Source organism: Cydia pomonella, chromosome 19 (assembly GCF_033807575.1).
Source record: "Cydia pomonella isolate Wapato2018A chromosome 19, ilCydPomo1, whole genome shotgun sequence".
NCBI lineage: Eukaryota > Metazoa > Arthropoda > Insecta > Lepidoptera > Tortricidae > Cydia > Cydia pomonella.
Window position 1 is genome coordinate 11,062,737 of NC_084721.1, and position 15,895 is coordinate 11,078,631.

Below are 15,895 nucleotides of genomic sequence, written 5' to 3' on the forward strand. Positions count from 1 at the left end.
TTAGTTACAGAGTTTGAGCGAACTTTTTCGTTGAGGACTTAATTGTTTCTATCTTACTTTTCTTTGGACCGAGAAGTTTCTTGTAAGAAAATTGTGTTCTCGTTCTCCCATTGTCTGATATTTGACGAATTTTTTTCTTAAAGATTTTATTAATACCTAAACATAATGTGGACTGAATAAAAGAGGCATTGAAATATTGAAGACGACAATATAAACTAGTATTGACAACGAAAGTATGAATGAATGTCAGTCCCAGTACGCTTATCCAACTCAATGAATATTGAATAGAACAAAAGTTCGATACCGCTACTCTTCGGACAAATGATTTATTAGAAGACAAATGGATGGACAAAAAACAAATAGCTCCTGTCTATTGTGTATCTTTATCGAATATATCAACACACCTCGTGTATTAGGTATCTAATGAACAATTGGCCGGCTAACGGAAACATATTTTATCGACAGCAAATGACAATTGCGACAGACAATGGTTGGGTCAGAGAAATTTATTCGCTTCATACTACTGTTAACAACAATGTTTGTGCAAAGAGTATAAAACTTAAAACTATGAATGTTATTTCATGCCCGAAGCTAGTTAAATTAGTCATATTCGGGTTCCAGGTCCAAAATAGCTTCCGGGTTAATAGGCTTGTTTGTATCTACATCTGTCCAATATACGTCCACGTCAAAAAAGTTCAACTTTGATACTAAACGAACTAACAAGATTTAAATAAAATGGAGCAACGAATCTTATTTTAGATCACTCAGGAAGGGAAAAGTTGCGACGGGAATAATCCAATAACGGGCAATAAACGGGAGCAAAGAGAAATTAATAAGCTAGCGGCAAAGTTGATCCTGTTCGACTTGACAGATGTCTGCGGGATGAAATATCATGTCAGTGAGAACGCTAAAAGACGCAAGTAATTCGACGAAATACTGTGCAAATGGCTTAGCAATTTCTGGATTGAAGTAAGACGATAAAAGCGCAAAGTGCTTGGATGAAATACGAAAAGATATTCCACATTAAACATGACGCTCTCCTTAACACGGTAAGTGTTTTTGTTATGCTCTTAACAATTTTCGTTGCAATATTTGTACAAACATTTACCACTTAGGGATACCTTTTCCAAACGATACATATTCGAACAACTGTCCAAATTGGTCACTCAAATAAGATTTTCTCTTGTACGATATGAAAATAAACATTAAAAAAGGGAAACCGGCTGGCACTAAATACACATCAAGTGTTTATTAGACCAAGAAATCACATGGACTATTGCTTGACCACCCAAGATGAACAGTGTTTTAAGAGAATACGGTATCATAAAATCTCACTTTTTATCGTAATCTTGTCTGTTTATACGTAGAGGTATCATAAGAAATGGACAAAGATTAAATGCCTACTCAAAACAGACTACCCGGTCATTCCGAATCACAATCACTAAAACGTAAAATCTGCAATGATATCCATATTTCCTTTCTCGATAACTATGTTAGTTAACAAAATGAAGTTCTGTATTTTGATATAAATATCAGGTAACCTGTACCTAATTATCTCACCCTAGGTTAGTTCACTTCTATAAATAATTTCGCAGTGACTTGGACATTCGTTGTAAATGTCTCACTTGAAATGTTTATTTAATTTATACCAATAATTCTCTCTGAATTATGGGCGTGGGCAGGAAGACGGTGTTAGATCAGATATTTATTGTGAAACTACTCGTCCAGTTACTAACAATTTATAGACGGTAGAGAATCACGCATTTTTTGGAAACTTTAAAAACGGTAACAGAATTTTATGAGCCTACGCCAAATAGCCATTAATTCTTGATGTTTTACGCGTGTCTTGCCCTAATATTATAGACACAGCCCTTTGATGATGAAGTACGAAGGTACGACTCAGCCGTGAAATAAAGCTACGCGTCAGGGCAAAGCGAGAAGTAAATTAGCACCATTACCCGGCTCTAACTCAATAAGTGATTACTACGCTGCCAATTGAACTGACCAATTTCACCTACAATGGTTTAAAACTCGTCAAGCGCGAACTATGTCGTATAGTAACGTGTATAAGTCACAACATCGTTTAACACCCAACAGCCCAAACACGAATGCACTATCCTTTATTAGTGGACGTATTGACAGAACTAACGATTAACGTACGACAGAATCAGAACAAATATTTGAATGATCAATTAAACAAATGAAATTCGATGTGGTACAACACTCCGAAACGAGTTTGGGGGAATCGGCGTTCGAAATTCGAAATATGGAAAGAAAACAAACAAATATCGGCATTAACGCGGCTGTTGTGACATCTGTCGACGCGTGGAACCCAGTTGCAAATGTACATTAATAATAACCGGAGATCAGCAAAACTTGTTTTTCTACACTAACACTACAAACAAACTGTTGCATGGAAAAATTGGGACAACGGAAACCCTGACAATGACAAACAATTTACATAAAGCATTCCGTAGGACAAACTAGAAACAGGATATCGTTATAATGTTATAATATGAAATTACACTAGCTCATGCGCAACTTTATATAGTCATTACCAATTTCGAAGCTCATTACCTGTCGGCTTTATAAGACCGCACCAATTTATAACGGCCGGTCACTGCCCACTCGCCTACAAAAAATATAACACGACAGCTGTTGTAGGAAGGACGCTAATAATAAAGTAGAAATTTCGACGGCCATTATACATTATCTTAATTTTGATACGGTTTACAAAAGAGCGTTAACTCGTGCGACATATGTGTCCGGGTTAAGCTTAACATCGGTCGGTAGTCGGATTATGTGATAGCTTTTTATCGCTGTTTTCGATATGTGCACTCACCTTTGAAGATAAAATTATCTGCGTCATTTCGCTTGTCACGCTCCATATATTTCACAACCAACACTGTCAATTGATAACAGTACGTCAGCAACTTTGAATTGTTTCGGACAAAGTATTTTACCGACTTGATATCTGTCATCGAATTTTATGAGCAATGAAGATGAATCGATACAGGCTTTGCGCGGTAGTATCTGCCCATTCTATCTGGCAATTCGTCTGGTTTGTAAATATTTGGGCCATATAAGGCATCACCTAAATTTCGTAAGTCGCAAAGAGAATAAAAATAAATTTATTTTAGCACCACCCTTTTGTTGACAGCAATTCGGTGGTCATCAATAAAGCCTATCTCTCTCACTCATCACTGTACTGTGTGGGTGCGCACCACTGACGTTCCGAAGGATACGGACGACACCAAAAAAAAACAGGTACCAGAAACCGACATTCGTTAGCGGTGCCGAAACTCAAAGCGAAAAAATCGATAAACATCTATAATTTCTTAGAAGTCACAAAAGGGACTTCGATGCAATGAAATTTTTTGTCTTACTGCATAATTTATTTTTAACTGTTCACACTCTATGAATTTTGGAATTAGAATAAGTTGTCAAGCTTGTTGCGTTTGAAGGTTGCTTCGAGCCAGTTTATCAGATACGTGTGAGTTATAGTCTCATTCGACAGGCAGGAATGCGACCTGCAGACAGGGCATCGGTTGCCAATGAGCCATATAGATCGAATCAACGAAATTATATCTATAGTTCCAAGTGTCACGGTCCCACGACTCGATTAAACTAATTCTTTCTTGGGACGGTAGCATCAAAAGCGTTTGATAAATACATAATTTTGTTAGAAACTTTTGTCACTTCGGGCCTTCCGAGAACAAATTGATTCATTTCAACTATCCCTAGATTGTCTGACTCCATAAATTGAGACGTCTTCTGGTTTAACTACCATGTCGGCGTTATTGTCACCTTTTTTTTCTTATCCTCAGGTAAAGACCTCAAAATCTCGGCATATGGCGATAGAAATTGGTTACCTATCAGGAAATGATTGATGATCAACAAAATTAACTACAGCCAGATGAATGTATGATTTTGAAATGTTTAGAGAAGGTGTTAATGATGTATTCGAATAAGATAGTTGTAATATCAATTTCAATATGGTTTAATCGAGAGTATCTATAAACATGATTAGGAAGATTACTAAAAATATAAGTACATTACAAACATTGTCTATTATTAATATAAGTACCAATTTCACTATTAAATCATTAAAGAATGGTAATCCGGATAACAGATAAAATATTTAAGTATTTAAACTGAGTTGTAAATGTGTTTAATACTGCAATGGCAACACAAATTGTAATTGAATAATATATACTTTTGTAATGTCAAGCTTGAAAATTATTAACCGTATTTTTGCTTCTTACTTAAGTATAACCGCTACCAACCAATCTGTATACCGCTTTAAAAGTTTCATTTTTTCTTTCTTTAAAAAAAACCAAGAATTTAGATGTCTCCGTTTTGAAGTGACACAAAAGCTAATGTCATCGTGACAAGTGTAATCGTAAACAAATAGACCATTATAGAATTTTGAATGAAAAAACTTTTACTGTTCCCTTTTCGAGAGTCATAAAACCTTACTAATTTTAAGTTCTATTGACGCCATTTGGCGCCATGGCACCTAAAACAACTTTCAATGAAAAAAAAATAAGTAGAACTACTATGACATTTTAAGTGACAATACATATGTATATATAATACTAAGGATTACGAGTAGGCATTAATTGATAATATGGAAACAAATGTAGGTCTTGGCGGAATACTTTTTTATTATTTTTAAGGTTTTATAAAAATACACAATCGTAGCGAAAGTTCTGTGGAGTTATGTCGCGGAAATAAATCAAATTAGTCTGATTATCTTCGTGCTTTGTGGGTTATCTGGAGAAAATAATAATAAAATTAATGTATTGTTGTGTAAATAAGTATTGTAAACGGTTCAAATACAATACAACATCCGGCGACTTACTTTTACGCGGTGTCTCTGGGGTGGTTGGGTCACATAACGTGTATTGTATCCGAAATAAATACCAAAATGTTCGGAAAAGACACCGTGGAATTTATTGCGTGAAATAACTTTTATTATCCCTCATGTTTCAGTGTCAGTATAAACTTGTTCCGCAAGAATGTCGATCGTAAAAGATTACTAAACGTCGAACATAACTAGGCTTTTTACAGCTTTCGCATTTTTGTCTAGCTCGGTTTCTTTACTACCTATTGTACTGGTTTGTTTATAGTGATAACAGTAAACAGTTTATTTTCTACAATAGCTTATTAATAGTTTAATATTCATCTGGAAATCTACAAATGTGACACTAAAATTGATTTGCACTGATTTCGTCTGCGATACTACCTATTATGATGTAGAAAATAACAAGCAAATATGTAAATCTAGCTGTTGCCAACGATCTTGTTCGCGTGTTTTTTTATACTACGTCGGTGGCAAACATGCATACGGCCCGCCTGATGGTAAGCAGTTTTCGTAGCCTATAAATGCCTACAACTCCAGAGGTGTTACATGCGCGTTGCCGACCCTAACACTCCGCACCCTCGTTATGTTATTTTAATTCTACGAACTTTCAAAACCTTAATAGAAAAAATAATCATTCCCGATACGTACTTTCAACAATTCGTCCCCAATTTTTAAAAACCTATATCACTTTTCTCGTTTTCTACTGTTGTATTCTACGAAGTTTCAAGCCTCTCGATCAAAAAAATCTTATCCGATCCCATTGTGATCGCAACAAGAACGCTGTAAACATATAGCAACTTTTCTAAGACTGTTTCTTTCTCCGAAGTTCCAATTCTTACTCAAATAGTTACAAACTTTCAACCACCTTAGAGGATACATTTTCAAAAACATTTAAAGTATTATTCTAATTAATATTCTTAAAAAATTACGAAGTTTCATACATACATCTTCTGAAAACGCGCTACGAACATGTGTCTATAAAATATATATATTAAATTACTTAGATATCGAACTTTACGAGCTATTCACTTTCTTAAAACCTAAAGGATAAAATAATTATGATTTATACCAGTAAAGAGCAAAGTAATAACCGCAAATCCGATGCAATAGTTAATAATGCAGTAATATATTGCGTGAAAGCTAGTCTTAATGTTCCTACAGATATGTTCAACGAGCCAAATCCACGTGGGAGTAACAGGACCTAGTGCGGTAAAGTAATAATTGTAAACGCGTGATCTTTTGTAGTAATGTAATAGAGAGTATTGACCGTGGATAGTGTTTAAAAGGGAAGAAATAGGGACCCGAAATCTATTGTCGACAGTAATAGTTGTCAATCAATTTGAACTATGGATTTTATTAAACGATTTGTAAACTAGGGGAGCATTAAAATCCTGGGAATAAAAGATTATTAATATTTCTAAAAATCGATCTACTCAAGTAGAACAGTCTTTATAAAATAAAGTCTGCTTTATCAGATGGAGACAATAATTTTGTTCTGTTAAGAAATAGATTTGTAAAATACATCTCTGACTTTTATGGCCATTGTTGGTCGTAGGGGCAGGAATATGTCAAGTCCATAAATTGTATTATTGCGGCCTCAGCATTTAGTAGTGTGCTCATTTTTTTGACCTACCGATTTGTATGGTGCGCAAAAAATAAATAGTAGAATTGGATGTGGGGTATTTGACCATCTGTCACTAACACCGACAACGGGTTTGTTTTACTACGTACAATATTTTCACGTCTCTTGTTGTTGGTATGTAATGATTTATTTGTAAAATAAAAGTATGTAATTAAATCTATTAATTGATGCATTTTCCCTTTATTTTGTAACAAGACATTTATGACAACATATCAAACTTTAACAAAAAGATGGCTAGGGTACCTATATATATAGTGGATAAAAATAGTGGTGTTAACCCGAAGTTATAGTACTTAGCCGAATAAATTAGTCTAGCTAGATAATAATAAGTAATGTACTAAATTCCATTATATTATTGCCTCGTCCGATTCGAGCCAGGGGTCAGCCGGCAGAAATTATTTTCATCCGAATCCCCAAGCACCCTACAAGCCATATGCTTTAACAAAAAGTTCATACAAAAATGTATACCACGTCAAATCTTCGAGAAATGGCTTCCTCAAGATAGAGACGTTAGTATAAAATTAATTGTCCCGTCCTTTGGTGCATCTGCCGCTTCTATTGTTGTTTTTTCTCTTTCTTTGCCTTGCTTATGACCGGGACACCAAAACTTGCTACAGATTTTGAGTTTATAAAAATGTCCGGTTTTTTAGAGGTGATATAACATGTGTTTGGATAATAATGAACAGATGTTACTGACCGCATCTATAACGCAGTTTTATAGAACACGCAACGTTTGAATCTCTGAGAATACTTAAAGAGATTACAAGGCCAATAACACATAAAATGAGTTTGTAAACATAAAAAAATGGTTAAGCATATAGCCTAAATAAATAAAACAACAATTTCAAGTATTTGTTGTTCCAAAGATGTAACACAAGCTTAAATATTCGATACACTCATTAGAAATTCATGTAATCGATACGAAGTTGCTCGTAATTATTCACGAATGCTTGGTTCAACATAAAGCTCGTGTACCAACTCACGCCATCCATACAAAACTGATACCGATCATCATAAACCACTGATAACGAACGTCTCAGAGCGAATGCTTATATTACATTTCAATTACCATATAAAATGTACGTACAAGAACCACGAACTCCGCTCCGATAATCATCTAATCAAAGATCATTCAATAACTTTTATTTCAAGTATCGAGAAACTGATCAAAGTAGTGTGACAATTTCAAGCGATGAAAAGCTCTAATTGGCCGTTATCAAGAGTGACATTACCGTGTACGGATCGACTGCTACGTAAACCGAATCTCGCGTATTATCTTAAACGAGCCTACATCGTTCAATACACTGAAGATAGTATGAAAGAAATTATATATTCCAATTGGAATCATAGTCATATTAGCATAGCGTTGGTTTTTGTTTGAGGGACTAAGCATTCAAAAGCTGTTTTAGTCTCAAAAAGGAACGTATAAAACGTCAATGAGTATTCGAAATTCGAAACGTAAACGATGTTCCTCGAGTTGTCGGAACCATCTCCGTTCGAAATGTAGTCAGACAAAAAATAGAGCATGATACCAAATGCAACTTTGCTACATTCTGAATGATATAACTTTTCAGGCAATACCAAAACAAGGCTTCGAATTCAAACAATTCACATTCGTCCATATTTACACATTCTTTAAATTGTATTGTAATTAATTCTCAAATATATTTTGTAGTTTTCATTAGGTACCTACTACGTATAGTGGAATCTCAACTTGTTGCCAATTTAATTTGCAGTACAGTTATTGTTTCCAACTTAATTATTCAGCGAGCAAATATGCGTAAAATTACGAATTTTTGGCTCCATTGTTCGAAGTAAATTAAAACACTTTTCATGTTCAAAAACAACAATGCTTGAACGCGAACTCGTCGATTCACTTATTATTCCCTTGATGGCCTTAAAAACATTGTACGGACTTTACAACTTAATAACGTACATATGTTAAATTGGACGGACTGACATACGATTTATAATGCACCTTTAGACCGCAATAAATTGTAACAGAGACAATAAAGTTTCGCGGGTTGAAAAAACGATAGAAGAAAACAAAGGGCATAATGAATTGAACAACATAATACGAAGTTAATAAGGCGATTTGGGATCAGGGTATGAAAGACACCTGCGAGGAACGAAACGTCTTCATTAAAAATGAGAAGGATCAGGGAACAGGTGCGTTTCGTTTTACGCTGCTATTGGAAGCTGTCTGATCCGCTAGGATAATCATTGATTGCGAACTAATAGCTTTATTGGTGTACGTTTATAGTTTAATTTTGGGTTTGATTTTAGCCTAATCTAAAATTCGTGTTGATTAATCTAAAGGAGCCCAAAAAGATGCAGGTAAGTGGAAAGTTTTTGATGTTATTCATTTAGTAGTAACTATAGATTTGAAAGACCATTGTACCAAAGCATTTTAACTAGGTAATAAAATCACTTAATATTTATTCGCAGAAAACTAAATATTTAAACCCATATAAATTCAAACATTTTTAACTAATATTTTTTAAATTTCATAGAGACTAAAGTACCTGTCAAAACACGCACACATTTCGGTGGCGGTCTTAAATTTCAAGGATGAGACAAAACTTCTCTCAAGTTTCAGAATGTTTTAACCTTAATTGTTTACAAAGTCATAACAGCCTCTAGCATGCTCAGTTTGTAAAACCAACAACTGAATTCTTTATTCTCAGCGGATACGACGGTTCGAGGTTTTCGAGATAGGAGCTTTTACCTTTATGGTACACTCTGCATGCTAGGACCTCCCGGCAATTGTTTCGCTTATTCCGCTGACAGCCGAGACGCGATTGGCGGGATCTCGAGATCTTAAAATGGCGGCCGACCTCGGCTGACCCATCCGTCAGGCGCGAAGGTGGAACATCTGTTTTAACATGTCGGCTTTGCAGTTAATATAGGCATTTCTTTTACAAAGTTAAATAAAATTTAGTTCTTGTCGGTTTAAAGTGTGCCAGTGTTGACATGAAATTGAGTGAGAATTTCTTTGGAACGGATTATATTGTCAAGGCGGATTAACGTCAGTTGACGCGTACAATATTTTGCTGTCACCTGACATCTGTTTATTAATTAGTTCAAGGAAAAGTAGTATCTATTAGACAAGTATTTTTGTTTAAATAACATTTTATTTAAATAATTTAGAATAATAAAGTTCCATAGTCGATTGTGTTCTTATTAAACTATTTTTATTTAATCTAAATGCCAAGTTAACATACATTTGCTAAAAAATAAATATCACAGCAAGTTTACTGGACCTTAATTCAAGCGCGTTGTCATTTTTTAAATCAACTCTGAAAATAGGCTATAATATTAATGTAAAAGAATATAATAGCAGTTGCCTGAGGCCCGCAATTTCCGTCGGCGCTACCGAAATGCCGAGACACAAAACTTGGATTGTACATCACTCCTCTTGTTTACAAGAATCGTTAGCATGTCAGCCAATCATTTTGGAATCCCTGCATTTATTACAGACATTATTGCCATAAAATGAACACTATGTCTTTTTATTTTAAGGCGGTTTAATGTAGCGTGAAAACAAAAGCGTTGGAGGCTTAATTTTGCGGGTACGTACCTGTTTATCAAGGATATGCTCCGTATGGGCGCGACATCTGTAACAAGAAATATTTGTGTTAGTAATATTCTATAATTATAGCGCTAAACAAAATTAGAGCCAGAGTTGATCATCGTTAATTATTTTTACGTATACAATTTAACAAATCTACTCATTTGGTAATATGGTGACCTAGATTGTACAGATATTTACGTAGTACGATATTATTCTACAAAATTCAACCGTTCATGTTAAATTTGCCAATTACTTATTAGAATTTACTATTTTTTTCCCGAATTACTTTATGCAAATATAATAAACCTTGTTATAGTGACAAAGCGTTTTTACTCGATCATTACGCGTCGAAGCAAAAACATAGAACCTAATGATTCCAATTTCATTCTCTTCACACGTTCTTCCTATTACCTCGAAGGTATCAAGCGCAGCTTTAGGCCAATCTTCTGTTTTCCCGTCTCTTTCTTACTCGTTAACTTTGTTACATCTATCTCGTTTATCCAAACCCTTTGCGGCGCCGTGATCTGAGCAAACGACGCATGCGTTCTGAATTAAGCAATTATGGTTAATTTTGAGTCTCCCCGTATTATAGGCAGAGTCGTGGCGGCGGGAGAAATGTGTTATTTTGAATCGTAATTTGTGAGAAGGCATCCGCCTGAGCAGTTGAAAATTATACACTTAAACTTTGAGGTACGTTTACCTCGATAGAAGTAGGTATTAATGGACTACTGAGAGCGTTACGCTTTATAGCTAAATTACAATAGTGGGTAGCTTTACCGTCTTTTATAACAGTAATAACCTCATACTCAGTTAGGTGAGCTCATATCTTTCTAATACCGCCAAATCGTAGTGCTAAATTATTACGTTTTTTAGATTAATCAGTCGTAAACTCTCTTGAGATAAAAAATGTAATAACAATAAAGCCGCTTAAGATTTAAAGTGTCGATGAACACATTAAGCATTGATAAGCTTGTCTCTGTAAATGAAATCATTGGCTGCCATTATAATGAATTTGATAAAATAATTTGCATTTGTCAAAAGCCATCAGCGTACAAGTACAGCGTAAAATCTGAACGTAGGTATTAAAATGTAAAAAAAAAACAATTCGAACGGCCAACGGTTGGATTCGAATTTAAAATCATAATGTGGGGTGATTAATATTCTTCGTGTCCATTCGAATGACACTCCATGTCAACGAGCTCTAATATGATTGGACGTTTTTGTATAAATTACAACACCGGGCGGGGTCTATTGGGTATAATTAAAAAGCATAGATTATTATCGCCTCGCCAACCAGCCAGGTTTCCGGCGCGTAATTGTTAACAGACTCCTTTATAAGTTTTTAATGATTAAAATACAATATTCCGGTGTGAAAATATGCGTAGCTACTATGTTTCGGGGTCGTGAAAATTTTAGTGAGCAATTATATATTAAAACAAGCATTACCATTGTCTTAAATAGAAACAGGCCAAATCTAACTGTAAATCAAATGCGAGCATGCAAGGCTATCCTGATCTAAGGTTATAAATATTCCCTATTAAAGTTTAAGGTCTTGTTAGCTTAATTCTTGCTTCAAATTCATCTCACGCGTCATGTTACTACTTAGCGCAACCGTACAAAACGCAGGAAAAATTAATGCTTAGTCGTATGAAGATGTAGATTTCACTAGGCAACTTGTTAGCGTCAGAGTTGCTGAACAGATTAACAGATGCTACAATCTTACAATGCAACGTAAATATAGGTAACATTATATTGCCTTGCAGGGTAATATAATACGCACCCATGTCACAGTTCCTTATCATGTCTTGATGAATTATCGCTGTGCAGTTACTGGTCTATGTGGTTTAAGTAATAGATGACAAGTGGCTGCTCAAGTTGCTGTGATTTAGGTGGGTCGGCGACGGTTGGGCTCTGAAGTTTGTGGCGGGTAATGTCGCTGACATAGTTTATATGAGCGAATTTGGACACATAACCTTGTTTTGTCATTCCAACATGTGTTAAGGGTAAGTTTAAAGTAGGTCTCCATCTGTATCAGTCTGTAAGTAGGCGTTTATTAAAATTATAATCGATACAATAACATATATAATTTGATTTGATATTGAAGCGATTATTGATACACATTAAATATTATTATATAGTATCTAAAACACTCAAGACTCCGTTCATAAGTTTAACTAACTTGAAACTAAGCGCTCTAATGTACCTAAATTCTCCCGCTCACATTAACCCTGTATCGTCCTGTGGGGATCGTTTGAAATGCAAATTCTGATAGAAGTGTATTAGCCATTGCTATATCGGCTCCGTCATACGCAAGTCAAGTTTCGGTAGATCGACCCAGTTAGGTCGCCTCTAAAGCATACTAATTGTTTCTTGTTGAGGTTGGAAGTTGGGACAAGCTGTTGTTTTGAGTTGATTAAGTGTGCAGTTTGTGCATTATAATGAAGTTATAACGTCAAAGCCAGGACGTGCATTATAACGAAGGAGGGCAGATAGTAGACGAGTAGTCAAGATGTATTTTTGATGAACACTTCATTCCTCTCAAAAAATCTGATCTTTAATTTTTAGAAAGTTTTGAGGACTACAATTTGAAATTAATATTTGCAAACGCATGTTTTATTTCGATGCATAAACCTAAATGCGCCTTTCAGTCTAATTATTCATAAATTCACAGAATTATTAAATGCTTGCCAGTCCAGCCTCCTTGAATAATTTAATAGATAATTTAGGAGTACTAGAACACTGTGAAATGTAACCAAACTTGTCATTTTAGCTTTAGCAATTTTAGCATTAAAAGCGTCTCGTTTTAATACAGAAAATACATTTTTATAATTATTCCAGCACCATTTTAAGTAGAAATTAGTGTTTCTAATTATATGTTCTTAACAACCAACGATTTAGAAAACTTAATGAATTTATTTTATCATAATGCCATCAATAGGTTTAAACCTACCTAAGTATTCTGTATCATGTCACAGCAATTATATTAGTTATTTAATTTACGATGAAAATTACACTATAAATTTATTACATGCAACAAAAGTATGTTTATTTTCTCATCATGATCGTCAAACATTACATTATAAAATTAAAATGGGAGAAGAATAAGGATCGCAATGTACAAAATAAACATGTCAAACAATTGAATATAAACCAACTTATCATTAAAGTTTATGTCAATGTAAATAATTTTCCATGCAATAAAAGGCGATTTATTTCAATGAACATACACACAGGAGTTACAGAATGATAATCCCAAATTATACAAAGAAGAAGAAAAACACCTCTTAAATTAATTATTCGAATTCGAAACTAAACAAACAGTAACAATAACATTATAAAACGCCAAAACTGACATCTCCTTTGACGTAATGAAATTAACCGAACGCACAGACCAAATTACACGAACATTATGATACTGGATGACAGTTTAGGAGTCTCATCTGCATATAGTCGGGATGTTTAGAATGCAAATTGTTGTAATAGTGGTACTCGCATAGCCGACATTAATAATAATTTGGGCGATGACAAGCTATAGGAAGTGACGGAATAAGATAATAATTTGATTATACGAGACAGTAGGATGAGCCTAATGATTGAAACTAATGCACCTACAGTGCTCCAATTTAACTTCGCGGATCAACTACTTTAAATACACTATTGATCTATATGTAGCTAAGAGTATTTAGTAAGTGGGGACGCCTTGTCTGTCATTTTCTGTACAAAACAGTCTGCTGATTTTTGCGGAGGAGGGGCACGTCGAATGTATGGCTATTTGTACGTAACGCACAAATAGCCTTGACATGTAAACGTCAGCCCATACAATAAGTATGCACATTGTCCGAGTTTTTCGGCAGAGAGGTAAGCTCTTAAAGGCAAGTCCAGTTATTAAATGCTCTAAAATCTCTAGGGACCATATCTTGCTGTTTTTTTAGATAGAAGTTCAAGACTAGTAAACCGCTTATAACTCGCCACCGCTTGTAAGTCGCACATATTATACATTATTATGTAGATATGCATAATGTCACTTTATGTTACTGATGTACATTTCCGTATTTAGGTAGTTGAGAGTACACACAATTTGCAATAATAATGTTGCTGAATATGTCATAAATTATCTACGGGGACATTTGTGACGTTATCTATGAAAAGGGACCTTATTGTCGATGGCGCTTCCGCCATCATAAACGATGCTCCGATACAAATACAGCGCTGCGCGACGCAGTGCGGCGTAAGCGCCATCGACAATAAGGTCCCTTTTCATAGATAATGCCACATTTAAAGGAACGGAACTACACGAAGACTAGTAATGGAGACGTAGACGTTATGACTCGGAATAGGAAATGTTGTTTATGATTAAATCAGTGCTAGACAACATTAAGCTATTGTCGTAATGATGGTAATCACTCCTTGTCTTGGGATTCGCAATATCGTAGACGTATGTAACGTTAAATATGCCTAGGTAACAGTTCGAATCTTTAGATATAACAAGAATAGGTAAGTAACGAGCAAAATTTATGATTTGATATTAATATGTTGCAATAGCCCTTACAAATTAAAATGTAAATTTTAAGTACAAGATGTCTTACGCTAAACAAATTTATATTATGCAACGAGTGCTAACTTAAGGCCCAGTAAGTTAATATTCTTCTCTCACTCTCACTGAGAGTAAGCATGAGCTAGGTAGATGTGCGTGCCCGGGAGCGCAGACTATACCATGTTTATTTTTTATATTCAATTTCTTGTACGTTTAAATACAAACAAAGTAATTGATAAGTTCCCTAAAACATGATATTGAAGACTTTTAGAAGCAATTTCCATATTTTTAGATTTTGTGCAAAAATTGTTATAATTTTTAAGGTTTATTTAGACCTACGATGATTTTTTTTTCTATTGAGCGTAGGTCAAAAACTCAGGATACGATTCGATAGTCCCTCGAGAAAGCCCTCAAGATTGCTAATAAAATTTTTGGTAGCCGTATGGTGATCTAAAAAAGCACTACTGTAAATGGCGGGATCGATGGGTATATATTAGTAAGCGATCAGCGAAAGACAGTGGTAACGACAAGTTGTTTATTTCTTTTACTTGGAAACAGTGCTAAAAAAAAGGTAACATATCATAATAACAATCACCCTCGGCTCAAGCTCAACTAAACCACCGGCCACCATACTTAATAATCAGTCTCCGAGCATATCTCAAGAGTAGAAAAACTTTTGCATAGTATAATTTACGTGTCACCTAATGAATCATACTCAAAAATCTAACTTCTTAAAATCTTAGAACGTAACTATTCTATGGAAGACAAACGCTAAGCGCGTTCTATCTCGACGCCTCCGCCATCTAGCGAACGGTTTGTAAACTAATGTCTAATACATGCCATGAAACTGTGAAAGACTAACGCTTGCGTGATCTAACTCGACGCTAGCGCCATCTAGCGAGCAATTGGGTATACTTTCTGTGTTGGAAGTGGTGTTATGTTACACTACGACATTTAAAGACTCCGTGCACTTTAAACAATCAAATAAAATAGTGCACATATTTCATTTAAGCATGCAGTGTTACTGCGTAGTTAATATAACTAATTACCTGTCAGAATGATAAGTACCTGCTCTAAAGATTCATGTATAAGTGAATAGGTACCTAATACATTATTATTGTGATATTAATACATTTAATGGACCTACTTGCCGGCATATTGACTTAAGAGTTAGCTTTAAGTTTCGTATAAACTTCTTTATCTTAATAAGCGTCATGTACCAATTCCCATGAACATTATAGCGCTATTGTATTTTGTTAACTGGACGTATGAAAATGC

General features: G+C 34.9%; 1 protein-coding gene across 2 annotated transcripts in view; it reads right to left on the reverse strand.

Moving 5' to 3' along the window:
- The window catches only part of LOC133528361 (uncharacterized), a 131,262-nt gene that overhangs the window by 52,067 nt on the left and 63,300 nt on the right, over window positions 1-15,895 (reverse strand). For both annotated transcript variants that reach the window (XM_061865725.1, XM_061865724.1), the window contains one exon: window positions 10,090-10,126. The gene's annotated coding sequence lies outside the window, so the exon portion shown is untranslated. The remainder of the gene's footprint in view (window positions 1-10,089; window positions 10,127-15,895) is intronic.